Genomic DNA, 13,957 nt, shown 5'->3' on the forward strand with positions numbered 1-13,957 from the left:
AGAAGAAACACAACAACAAAACGAACAAAATACAAGAAGAAGAAAAGTTAGTTTGGCGATTTCAGATAACACAGGAGCTAGAACCCACCTGCTTCTTTCACATCAGCTGTGTGGGAACATTTCGGGTTCCCTGTGGACTACAATAACGATGGAGTGTGCGAGTGGTGGATCGGACGAGGACGGTGTGTCGCCGTTGTTCTACAGTGGTGCGGTATGCTCATGAGAACACACGCCAAACATGCTAAATCATATTCAACGACTTTGCGCTCTTGAAACACTTTCTTATTATTTATGATGTAATATTTTCAAGACATTCTTTTTAGTTTTACAGCTTGATGAAACCTTTTTGTTTGACATCAGCCATTATAGATAATATGGCCATCTGAGTGTACTGTGTATGGTTTGTTTTTAACTGTTTAATACAGTTCATTATTCAAAATGTCAGAGTTCTTTATTTTTAAACTGAAACTTGCTACTGTTCAATCATAGATAACAACAAACAAGGAATTATGCATTTGGGACATTTGTTTTGCTTTTTCTTGTTGTACCGAACCGTGACCCCCAAACCGAGGTACGAACCGAACCGTGACTTCTGTGAACCGTTACACCCCTAGGCAAGCACATACAAATAATATTTGTTCTATTATATCTAGGCTAAGATTTCATCAATTCTTAAAAAAATCGGTCTTACGAGATACGCTGCACATTTGATATCCTATTACCCCCATATTACACCCATATTACCCCCATATTACACCCATATTACCCCCATATTACCCCCATATTACACCCATATTACCCCCATATTACCCCCATATTACACCTATATAATACATATGTTTTACTCATATTACCCCCATATTACACCCATATTACCCCCATATTATCACCCCCATATTACCCCCATATTACACCTATATAATACATATGTTTTACTCATATTACCCCCATATTACACCAATATTACCCCCATATTACACCCATATTACCCCCATATTACACCCATATTACACCCATATTACACCTATATTTTACACCTATATAATACATATGTTTTATTCATATTACACCCCTTCTACATCCATATTACACAACATTACACCAATGTTACACATGCTACACAAAGCCTGTTTATAGGAAGGGTTTCAAGACGTGCTTGTCTTTCGTTGAAGGCGTCTAATTCTCTCGGTTACTGCAAGGCCACCGCTATAGTTGCTGAAATGTTCTCTACTGTCATCAGGATTCACAGAAATCCCTAGATACCTTTTCTAATTGCCTCTCCAGGGTTTTCTACAACAAGGCTGCTTGCTAGAAGCTTTGTTAGGCTGTGAGAGAAATGATAAGAGTGCATGCTCTCGGACGAAAATACAGATAACACTGTTTCAGCGACCGATGATAATATACCCCTAAAGCTCCTTAATCGTCTATTTTACTCTAAATGGGATCATAATGCACTAAATGAACATCATGCTGGATTAGAGAAGACTTTAAACTCCACTGGCCCTCCGGGCCGGTGGAATTGTATTATCACTGGCCCCACCATTGTAACAACTGGCCCGGAGCATTCGTCCCAAAAAAATAAATCGACTAATAATGAAGAAAATTAACACATTTGTTGCAATAGTAATTTATGCACTAACTACATTACTACTTGTACTACAACATTTGACATCAGTTCTTCCTCATTTTCCTCAATTGTTCATATTTGGTTTATTAAAATAATGATATTGTGGTCATTGTTAAAAAGATTCTGCTATTATGAGTATTATTATTTGCATAATGTGCATTCTGCCTTCCTGTCATTAGGAGTTAGACATGTAATGGCTATAGATTAGATTAGAACCTTCATTAAACTGCTGGGACATTTCGCCAATACCTTTATATTGTCTACTCTTCACTTACTTGTCAGCATAGGTCGGCATTGATGTACAGAGCCGACAGAAGACCTTGTTTGTATTTGCATCATATTGAGAGGTGCAGCCAGTGACGAGTCCTAAAACCAGGAAGTAAGCTGCTGGTTCCCTCGACAAAAAGCAATGGGATTTATTTCTCCACAGGGTTTTGGAAAATAGCTGGAAATAAGGCCTGTGGAAAACAAACGTGTTTGATAAATGCACGTTTTGTTCAGCCGGATAATCTCCACATGTCTACCCTACTTTTATAATGTTCGAATCATAAATCTAATCGATAGATTATAAAAGGGTTTTAGGAGGCGTCACTGCACCACTAGAAGCCAACTCCATCGATCAAGCTGAAACTTCCTCTCCCTCTTCTTCTCATGCTCCCTGTCACTCTCCTTTAACTCCACCGGTGACTTTCTTTTATTTGAAGATTGTTTTTTGCCCGGCTACCGCTGGTATTAAAAACATTTTTGGCGAATGGTTAGATGGCGTGATAGTCTGTACTGTAGTGAAGGAGCGCGCTCCCGCTCACGGGAGCCTGCTCGTGCTGCGCTCAGCAGCAAACAGCTGTTAGCTTTTCACCCAACAATGACAAGCGACTCACGAAAAGCTATGTTGTAGCGTTGATAAACGAAACAATTTAACAAAATTGCTAGTCAAAATATCAATACCACAGGAAACATTTTTTTTAAACAATATTTTTAGTGGCCCGAGCGGGCAAGTGGAAAGTACGTTATGCTGGCCCGGGGTGTTTAAATAGTGCTTCCGGGCCAGCGGGCCATTTATAATGTCGAGCCCTGACTTCTATACAATTCCTTCTGTATAAAGGTCCTTACACACCAACTGACACCAAAGAACATGTCGCCTCACGTCGCCTCACGTCGCCTCACGTCGCCTCACGTCTCTGCGTCTTGGCCATGTGTCACACTGGAACATACCGCAAAGACTTCCAATATGGTCTAGCTGCGGCCGCGGACAGTACACAACGGTACACAACGGTACACGACGCGCCCACCTGACACGACACTACGGTGGCTGAGAGGCATGGCAGAGGCATGGCAGATGAAAAGCGAATTGACGACACTACACGACACGGCCCCTACTATGCCGCCTACGGTGGCTGAGAGACCGGACATGGCATGTTATTGTAGCATTTTAAGCAACTATTAGGCAAATAAATTAATAACCTATCCGTTTGAGAACCCCTTGGAACCCCTTATCCCATTTTGATGGTTGACATCTCATTTGAACAGTGAAAGCCAGAATGACAGCAGGGGTGAATTTCATTTTATAATTTTGCAATAAGTCAAAGATATGTTTACTGTATAAAAATGCTTGTCATGTAGGCATACTGGAGGCACCGTTCCAATGATGTATTAATAATAAGATATAGCGCCTTTCATGAGACCCAAGGTCGCTTTAAAAAGAAGAACAAAACAACAAATAGATTTGGGGCCAAAGGCCTTGGCAGACGGATGGGACTTGAGGGCCCTTTTGAAGGCGTCAAGCGTGGGGATGTTGCAGATCTCCGCAGGGAGAGCGTTCCAGAGAGTGGGGGCTGCCATACTGAAGGCTCTGTCCCTGAAGGATCGCAGGTTGGTGCGGGGGGCCAGAGTCTGAAGACCGCAGGTTCCGGGGTGGGGCATGTGGGAATTGTATTGATTTGATACAAGCAAGCCAGTGTTTCATTGTGTACTTTCAACTACAGTATATGGTCCGGCAAGTTCAGCATTCACTGTGATGTATATAAAATAAGACACTGATACCGTTTTCCTCAATGAACATTTATTGAACAGAACATCATGTGGAAAATCAGAGCTGGTCAACTTAAAAAAATATTGACCTGCAGGAGTTTAAAGCCTATTTAAAAACTCCTCGGAATCTTTCACAAGTCCTTCAGCCTTTGGTGCGCTTCCTCACTCATGTTCTTGGCGAGGTCATGAGAACAAAGTTCCATCTCACTGATAAGACAAGATGGTATAAAGAAGTCATATGTAATATTATAAAATCACATGCATCAGGGGTTGTACACTTTAATGTGTCCATTCACTAACCGACTCTTTAGGAAGGAAGCTGTAAGGCCTCTTGTTATAGGAGTGGTCCTCATCAGTGTCCAGGGGCATCTGTAGACAGTCAACCATTATGTTGACAGTGCTTTACATGCACGGTTTAACTCCTCCAAAAATGATCCAGGCTCGATTCAGAATGACACAGTACCACACAAAACAAATGTTGCATGTACCATAAGTTCTATGTAGTATGTGTTTTAGGAGTAGTAACCCATTCTGAAACAGGCACACAGGGTCATAGATACGTTGAGCGATACACTGACCATGGTGCTGCTTGCATGCGTCCTTTTACGACTGATCCTGAATGTAGGTGGGACATTGTCGCTAAGGGTCGCCCTGCCTTCCTCACTATAGTGAGCAAACTTCTTTCCATACCTGCAATTAAGACACATTTTCTTCACCAGAAGGTTGAATTTTAGAGCCAGGTGTTCCCCCCAAATCTTCTTGATAATACAATTACAAATTCAAATGTTTTTGTAGCACTGCAGCATACCCTTCCAGTCCAAAGTTTCCCACCAGGATAACACACCACCACCTTCTCAGGAGAGACATGTCATGCTGAAGAAAGAGCATCAATTTTCATTAAGTTTGTTATAGCATTTTAATGTGACTTCTTTCCTTAATACTTACAATGCTGAAGTCAAAGCTGGCCTCCATGGCAAAATACCAGGCATACTGTAATGAGAATTGTATTAGCACATGCAAGACATAATGTACACGTGACGGCTTATAACTCAGTGAGAAAGTAGTCACACACCTCCAATAAAATGTGGAGGTGATAACGCCACAAGAAAGATGCACGAGAGGCCGACCTATACGTGAACATTCCTTAAATCCTTTTATTATTGCACACCTGTTTATTTGCAAGTGCATAAAGTGAGAGAACATTGGGATTCAAACAGAACGTTTGTCAGGTCTAAGTGGTGGTGAATCACTATTGCATGTATTTACAAATGAAACGTGTTAAGGAGCAATCAATTGTGCCATATCACGGCCTTATCCTTACTCACCATTATCATGAAGACACCAGTCATTCCCATTCTCATTCCCATATATATATATATAGCAAAATAAACACAATTACACTGCGCTAAACAGCCACATCGACAAACAAACGAGAACCTAAATAGTATGTAATTATATCTAAAACCACAATACGTTAATTACCTGTACTCGGTGCGCCATATTGTTTGTCGTCTGTAAACCTCCATGTCTCCTTAAATATCCTTGTGTCAGCGTCTCACGTGTTGGGCGTGCTCTCTTCTGACCATATTTGGAAGTAGAACTTTCGCGGCCGCAGCTAGACCCTTCTCAAGACTTCAGCCGACGGCCAAGTAGCACGTACGAACTGCGCATGTGTGAGTGGCAATAACTCTCCTTACCAGCAGGCGGCGGTAGTGTGTATTCGTAATTCAAAAGAGGCAACAACTGGAAGACAGACTGCGTGATAACCGAGAGAAGAAGAACAGACTGCGTGATATAAACAAACAACAAATAGCGTGCGTTCCATCTTCCCTCTACAGCGAGAAGCTCACGGGGCTTTCCCGAACCTGAGTCGAGAGCTGGAGTTCAATGAAAGCTCAGATTTGCCTTCTTAATCGTTTGTTTGGGTCCCTCACTTCCGTTTCGCTTCTCATGCACTGATTCGCTAGATTTCTTTGGCCGACGGCCTCCCGATTCAACATGTCGAATCGGCGGCGGAAGGTGTGAGATGGGTCTGGATCATGGTCTGGATGCAGACCGCAGGTAGGGGGCGGTTCCTATAAGGGGAGGATCCTATAGGGTGCGTTTCCTATAAGGGGAGGATCCTATAGGGGGCGGTGTCTATAAGGGGAGGATCCTATAGGGGGCGTTTCCTATAAGGGGAGGATCCTATAGGGGGCGGTGTCTATAAGGGGAGGATCCTATAGGAGGCGGTTCCTATAAGGGGAGGATCCTATAGGGGGCGGTGTCTATAAGGGGAGGATCCTATAGGGGGCGGTGTCTATAAGGGGAGGATCCTATAGGGGGCGGTTCCTATAAGGGGAGGATCCTATAGGGGGCGGTGTCTATAAGGGGAGGATCCTATAGGGGGCGGTGTCTATAAGGGGAGGATCCTATAGGAGGCGGTTCCTATAAGGGGAGGATCCTATAGGGGGCGGTGTCTATAAGGGGAGGATCCTATAGGGGGCGTTTCCTAAAGGGTTATGAGCCACGTGTTTACTTGAGAGTTCCTAGTCACGTCTGTTCTGTCTGTTAATAATAATAATAATGTATTTGTTGTCGAGAGGGTAATGGCGTAGCTCGTTTTAATCATACTTAGTTTAAGTCCTGCATCCTCCACAACTGTGCTGCATATGTTTTCCTATAAACAGACCAATGCTTAAGTTATGGAACGCTGCGGGGAAAAGGAGTTACGCCTTCCTAACCAGCTCTCTCCTGCCGCTGTCATCGGACACAATGGGCTGATGTCTTTATTCTTGAGTAATTCGTGCATACAAATATTGTGTTTCTAGGCTTTACATGTTATACAAAATAAACTTTTATGCTTCTCTCATATATTTGTCCTTTTTTCAACACTGCTCTTTGCACAGCCCAGGATGCTGATGAAAATCGGATGGTCTGATTCTCTTACACTGTTGAAAATTAAATAACCTTGTATTTTAATGTTTCAGATAGCAATGATTTTTAATAGCAATCATTGATGTAAGATTCAGAAAACTGTCTTGCCTGCCACATTCTGAAGGGACACATCATCCGCCTAGACAAGTACGCAAAAACAGATACAGGTCAAGATGTTCACTTAAACATTTGTACAGGGCAGATATGTAACTGTGCTAAACTACTTTAACACAGAATAACAAACAACAGGAGTCAAAGAATAGGCAAACATTGTGCACTGTCATACACGGGAGCGTACCTACAGTCAGCCCTATGTTCCCTCAAAACTATCTTTACCCCTAGCCCCAAGCCTAACCCTAATTAACCCCATAAGGGGCACTGATCTGCGTCTCTTGTTTTAACACATTGGAGGCCAGTCTAAGTGAGTGATTGTAATATGCGTGTATGTGTTTTAGTCCTACACCATGGGTTCTGAAATCTTCCTTAAAACACTTCCTATTCAGAGCAAACTCTGGTCCTTCTGTATAACTGTATAGCCGATTCTAAAAACGCCTTGAATCCTACATAAGTTTTCAGAACAAGAGCATGGAGACACTTGAATCCTACTACTGCTGAATCCCACATCAACTGCTTCATTTATGAGCATCAATGAGTTCCTATAACAATAACTATAGTGTTATAAGCTGATTATAATACATTATAAGTATGATGCATAGCCAGTATTACCGCTTCATTTATTATGCTCTAATTCTTCTTTGAATAAGATGAAGGTTTAAGGGGAATTTGTGTTATGCAATTATCTTATGTGTGTTGATGTAACTTCCTTTCATATATGCGTTGATGAAAAACACAGCTTTTCTCTCCTCATAAACAATATGTATTATTTATTAAAGCATGTGGTGTACGGTACAGTATTTTCCCTTATTTATAGGCTCATCTTATCCAAAGCCAAGTTATTCATCTTACCCCTGGACTATTTGGTCTGGAAAGAGGCATACAATTGAAAAAGATCAGTTATCACTGGAGATTATGAGACAGGGTTTAAAATGCTATATATTTTTATCTCACAGAGAAGCACTTCTTTATGGTTGGTTGAAGCGTATTATGGATCAATCACCCAACATCAGGGACTGGAAGCTATTGCCTAAACTACTTCTCAATTGATTCGGAAAGACCTTGATTTTAACAGGGATTCCTTCTTTCTATCAATGTGTCCTTCAAAGACGGGCTAGCTGGCAGAAAGCAGGGGGTGGAACACTAAAGGAGCCGTACAGGAGATGAGGTTGGAAACCAGACCATTTGGGGATCTAAGTATATAACGGATCTTAGAGGAAATTCATTAATGTATCAACATTGGATTGACTCAGGTATAATTTGCATTAATTCAAGATATGCCATAAGCTTCAGGATAAAAGGAATTGGGTAAGTGAATTATTCATTATTAGAAAGGCAATCCCTACAAAATGGCTCCTGCTTCTAAATAATAGAAGCAAAACCCAAAGATTACATTGACAATGTACACATGGCTCTGACAGGATGTACTTGTAAAACAATATACAAGCAGACATCATACTGTACATACAGACATACTGGGAAGCTGTGCTTCATAGTCCTGTTCAGTAAAGCAAGCTCACACCCTACATAAGAGAATGGAGACACTTGAGTCCTACTATTGTTGAATCCCAATCAACTAGTTCATTTATGAGCATTAATGAGTTCTTATAACTATAATTATACCGTGTTATAAGCTGATTATAATACATTATAGGAATGCTCATAATGCATCAGACATTGGGTGCATAGCAAGTATTAGTGTATTGCCGCTTCATTTATTATGCTCTGATTCTTCCTTTGAATAAGATTACATTGACAATGTACACATGGTTCTGACAGGATGTCATTGTAAAACCATATAAGCAGACATCATACATACAGACGTTCTGGGAAGCTGTGGTTGACAAACAGCAAGTCAAATAATGTATGGCAGCTACAGACAATTTCTCCAGAGGGTCAATTGCCAGAATTCAATTTTCAAATATTACATGACATTCTTCCAAATATGTAAAACCTGTACAAATGGAAGCTTGTCCCTACTCCTCTATGTGCTGTGTGTTTGGTCACAGAGGAGACAGACCATTATGTGTGTTTCATGTCGATGCTTGGGCAACTTGCTGCCCTTATCTTGTTTCTGTTCAAAGTGGAATTTACACAGAAATAGCCAAATATCATTCTGGGTCTTAACACACCCCATAGTGAAATATATAGCCTAGTGTAAACCTTATACTAATAATAGCAAAATTGTCCATCTACAAAACTTGGATGATATTCAAAGATGACCAACACAAGTTGTAGAAGGCAGACAGTGTGTTTTTCTTTCTGAGTTCATGTTAAATATCAAAATTGATCTTTTGGTTGATGAAGTCAGAGATAATGAAATCTGGGCACATATGTTGTGGCTGCTGAATTAGAACACCCAATAAAATGTTTATGTTTAATGAAGACTTTCCTCTTTGTATGTACTGTATATATTTTCCTTTGTACAATGTATTGGTATGTACTATACATTTCATGTTTAGTATTTGATGTGTATTGTAATGTTCCAAAAATAATAAATACGTTAATTAATTAATTAATCTTAGCACCAGACACAACATGAACGAATGAATGATACACATCAGGACAGTAACTTCAACTTCAGTATTTTAGGTGTACAGAAACCTCTACTCATGTTGTTAAATGATATACAGCAATATCTTCCATAAAACGTAGTTGATTGATTTGAATAATAATTACTACCACTGCACAAACAGTGACAAATGATATGCCTACAATTTGAGTTTAATGTATCCTATGTTATGATAAACTATCAAATTGACTCTGTATTCATTATGATCTGTCAATAGGTCAATTAATGTGTCTTCTCTGTGGGTTGTATACTCTTCATTCTTTATGCAAATTAATTATAATTATTATTTTTCAAAGTTCGTTTATGATTCATTCAAAGCATTAAAATAAATGAGAAACAGAGCGTCATATACCTTTAAGAAATACGTGGGGGGCGGGGCTCATAACCCCCCCCCCCCATAGGATCCACCCCCTTTAGGATCCGCCTCCTTGCTGTGGTCTGCAGACAGACTCTATTGGAAGGTGTCGGCACGGCTGAAAAGACACAACGGGGCGGGACACACCAATCTGAGCAGGGCGACACGACGGCCGAAATCGGCTTGGTGTGTAAGGACCTTAAGAGACAATGCAGGACTCAGTTATTCCGCATTTGTATTGGAAGAATTCCACATGTGGAACCGCTGAGGGTGCTAGATTAAATATTTAAAGATCACCAAAGTGCCTGAGGGAAATATTGAATGGATGTACCGAATTTCGTGGCAATTCTTTCACACACAGTGACGTCACGAGCCACCCACAATGCAACGCGCGCCATATATATATATATATATATAAATACGCCATTTTCCAGGAGGTGCTAATATCCTGGAGGTACTAATATAAACAGCTAGCTAACGTAGCCAGGCAGAGCGCACTAGGTTTTTCTTCTGAATTAACGACCGAAGAAATCGCTGCATGTCTTCGGATTACCTCTCTGGACTTGAGGGGTGTGCTCTAGATCGTTACCAGCGTAAACTAGAGCTGTGTGGGTTGTTGGATGTACAATGTATGGAATTACGACCCTCGAAAGTGGCCTTCGGTCGATTTTGGCAGCATCTACGTCTATCTTCTGGAAACACCAGGTGAATACCCCATTGTCACAATAATATTATCATGCCAATGCATATATGTGGTATTTTAGAGTTGACTAGATATTGATTAAGGCAATAGACTATGATATTCTGCTTGCACCTCGTGTGAAATGGCGGATACCGGAAGTACGGTGTCGCCCTCGGCCCAAAACCCGTATGTGTGTGTGAAAGAATACATCCAATAGGTTTCAAGATATTTCACCCAGAAATCACAAATATAAACCTCACAGTTGCCCTGAAGACAAATCATATGATCACTAAATTCATAGGGGTTCATCCTCTCTGGGGAACTTGAATGTCAGTGCAAATGTCTATGACAATGTTGAGATGTGTTCATGTTTAACTCAGTAGCTACGCTGCAGATAGAGGCATTGATTACGGCACTTTTTGATCTTGTTTTGATCAACTTTTCTCCAAACCTAATAAGCCCTAGATTAATATCCAAGCCTGTCTACTTTGACTTTATCTTGTCTTAAACCTTCAGTTCAGCTTCTTATCATTCCAATAATACCTCTTTATTCATGTCCTTCACAGATAAATGAGCTCTCTGAGGGTTTAGGCTTCCTTAATGAATAACAAACGAGTGTAATATTCCTTTGGAGCCACAGTGAAAACATGTGATGGACAAAAATAGTGAGAATTAAACGTGTTAAGATCACAAAGTGTTTTCATTTTATCCCGAGGGCAACATGAATGTTTATACTGAGTGTTAGAACATTAAATGCAATGTTGTTGTACTCAAAAACACAAATTCAAACCCCATGGTGGCGCTATAAGTAAAGTCACATAATCCGTGCACTTTTTGTCGAGATATCTGAGCTTGTACCGAAGAATCTTGGCTCTAAAGAGATTAATTATTCATGATCACAGTGACATGTTTTAATGAGCTCATAAGCCCCACAGTAACATAGCGTTACTTATTATTCAAATCACGCCTCAAATATGGGGCAATATTATGCTAATTGTGTGTATGTTGCACCTCTACTGTGATGTGTTTCCATGCCTTAATTATCAAAAAGGTCTTCATTTTTCTCCCTTTTGAAGGAACAGGGATTTTTGCCTTTGTAGACCATTGACATTAACACAAACCAAAGAAAAGGCATGTGAACACCCCCAACAAAGCATAATAAGGTTTCTTTAAATACGTTTAATCTTTCTTTGGACCCACAGTCTATAGAATGGATGGACAAAAAGTAGTAAAGATGGAAGTTTAAAGAAGTGATTGCTTTTCATCCTGAGGCGAACACTGTGTCCAATTAACATTCCACACAAAACTAAAACACTCGGCTCATAATGGCGCTAGAGGGAGATTTATTTAATCATCAGTTGGTGACATTCCTCCTCTGTGGAACATGAATGTTTGGACACATTTTCACGGTAATCTGTTGAATTTGTGTAGACATATTTCAAGGCAAGGCAAGTTTATTTATATAGCACTTTTCAACACAAGGCAATTCAAAGTGCTTTACAAAAAATGAAAGAGATTAAGAAAATGGCATTTAAAATCAGTCATTAAAAAGAAAAGCTAATAAAATAAACATTAAAAGAAAAAATACATGGATAAAAGTTACAGTGCAGTTTAAGATATGAATAGTTCAATTAAAAGCAGCGACAAAAAGAAAAGTCTTCAGCCTGGATTTGAAAGTAGTCAGAGTTGCAGCGGACCGGCAGGTTTCTGGGAGTTTGTTCCAGATATTTGGAGCATAATAACTGAACGCTGCTTCTCCATGTTTAGTTCTGACTCTGGGGACAGAAAGCTGACCAGTCCCTGAAGACCTGAGAGATCTGGATGGTTCATCATTTAGCAGGAGGTCAGAAATGTGTTTTGGGCCTAAACCATTCAGTGCTTTATAAACCAGCAGCAGTATTTTGAAATCTATTCTTTGACACACAGGAAGCCAGTGTAAAGACTTCAGAACAGGAGTGATGTGATCCACTTTCTTAGTGTTAGTGAGGACTCGAGCAGCAGCGTTCTGAATCAGCTGCAGCTTGCTAATAGATTTTTTAGTGAGACCTGTGAAGACACCATTGCAGTAGTCGAGTCTACTGAAGATAAAAGCATGGACAAGTTTTTCCAAATCCTGCTGTGACATTAGTCTTTTAATCCTAGATATGTTCTTTAGGTGATAGTAGGCTGATTTAGTAACTGTTTTAATGTGACTGTTGAAACTCAGGTCAGAGTCCATGACTACACCTAGAGTTCTGGCTCTATCTGTTGTTTTGAACATTGCAGACTGAAGCTCAGCGCTAACTTTTATACGTTCTGCCTTGGCTCCAAAAACCATTACCTCAGTTTTATCTTTGTTTAATTGGAGAAAGTTCTGACACATCCAGTCATTGATTTGTTCAATGCACTTACTCAGTGTTTGAATTGGAGCATAGTCTCCTGGTGAAATTGTTACGTAAATGTGTGTGTCATCTGCATAGCTATGGTAACTTATTTTGTTGTTCTTCATTATCTGAGCCAGTGGTAGCATGTAGATGTTAAAGAGAAGAGGCCCCAAGATGGAGCCTTGAGGAACCCCACATGTCATATTTGTCAACTCAGATGTGTATTTACCTATAGAAACAAAGTTGTTTCTGTCCTTTAAGTAGGATTCAAACCAATTTCAGGGGTTAATTGGGTTTTTTCACACACGTGGCGCTAAAACAAAAGGCCACGTCTCAATTAACACACACTAATTGGAGCGGAGAAAAAGGGCTTGTCTTATTTTTCACCCTCCAGCTTCACCTCCCAATTACACACACACACACACACACGCACACACACACACACACACACACACACACACACACACACACACACACACACACACACACACACACACACACACACACACACACACACACACACACACACACACACACACACACCCACACACACACACACACACATATTAGATGTAGTGCTTCACCATTATCACCCAGGAACGAAGAGACCTTTACCGTCCATTATAATCCTGAATTCAGTTTCAAAACAACAGTTATATATCGAAGTAATTGGATCTTTAATTTGTAGATATAAGGAATAAATGTAGATGTGCCCTAGTGTAGAAAAACCTGTAAATTTAAAATGTAAAAGATATAATATAATGTCTAATATTTCCTCATTCAAATGTCTAAAAATGACCCCGCGCTTGTTGTATATTAAGGTGAGTTTTGTACCTGCATTATCCCATTTTTCTTTTGATTAAATTTAAGTTTTGTTTGGTTTTACAATACTGCATATTAGGATCAATGAAGTGAATGAAGTCAAAAATGTTTTAAATTCAAGAAATGAAGAGAAGAAGGGTGATGAACTCAGCACCAACTCACCATTTCCTGGATGAAAGTTGTACTTGGAAAAACCCACGAAAATGCTGAAATGTGAGTCGCAAATTGACGAGAAAATGAACTCGGAAAAATTGTGTTTTTTTGTCACTACATGATTTTCTGGCCAATTAACCATTTTAATCTCAGAGAAAATCCACATCCATTTTCTCAAAATAGAACCCACTCGACACCAGTAGAAGTCTCCCCCCGGTTTCCTGTCAGGGGCGGACTGGCCATTGGGAACACCGGGAGTGTTCCCGGTGGGCCGGTACCGAAGTGGGCCGGTCAGACAATTCACTAGCACCCCCCCCCCCTGTAC

General features: G+C 40.4%; 1 protein-coding gene across 1 annotated transcript in view; it reads left to right on the top strand.

Moving 5' to 3' along the window:
* Positions 1–170: 170 nt before the first annotated feature.
* Positions 171–13,957, top strand: part of slc45a2 (solute carrier family 45 member 2) — a 57,925-nt gene continuing 44,138 nt past the window's right edge. The window contains 1 exon segment of the mRNA XM_034229680.1: positions 171–211. The gene's annotated coding sequence lies outside the window, so the exon portion shown is untranslated.

The sequence above is a fragment of the Gymnodraco acuticeps genome, unplaced genomic scaffold, assembly GCF_902827175.1.
Source record: "Gymnodraco acuticeps unplaced genomic scaffold, fGymAcu1.1, whole genome shotgun sequence".
Classification (NCBI taxonomy): domain Eukaryota; kingdom Metazoa; phylum Chordata; class Actinopteri; order Perciformes; family Bathydraconidae; genus Gymnodraco; species Gymnodraco acuticeps.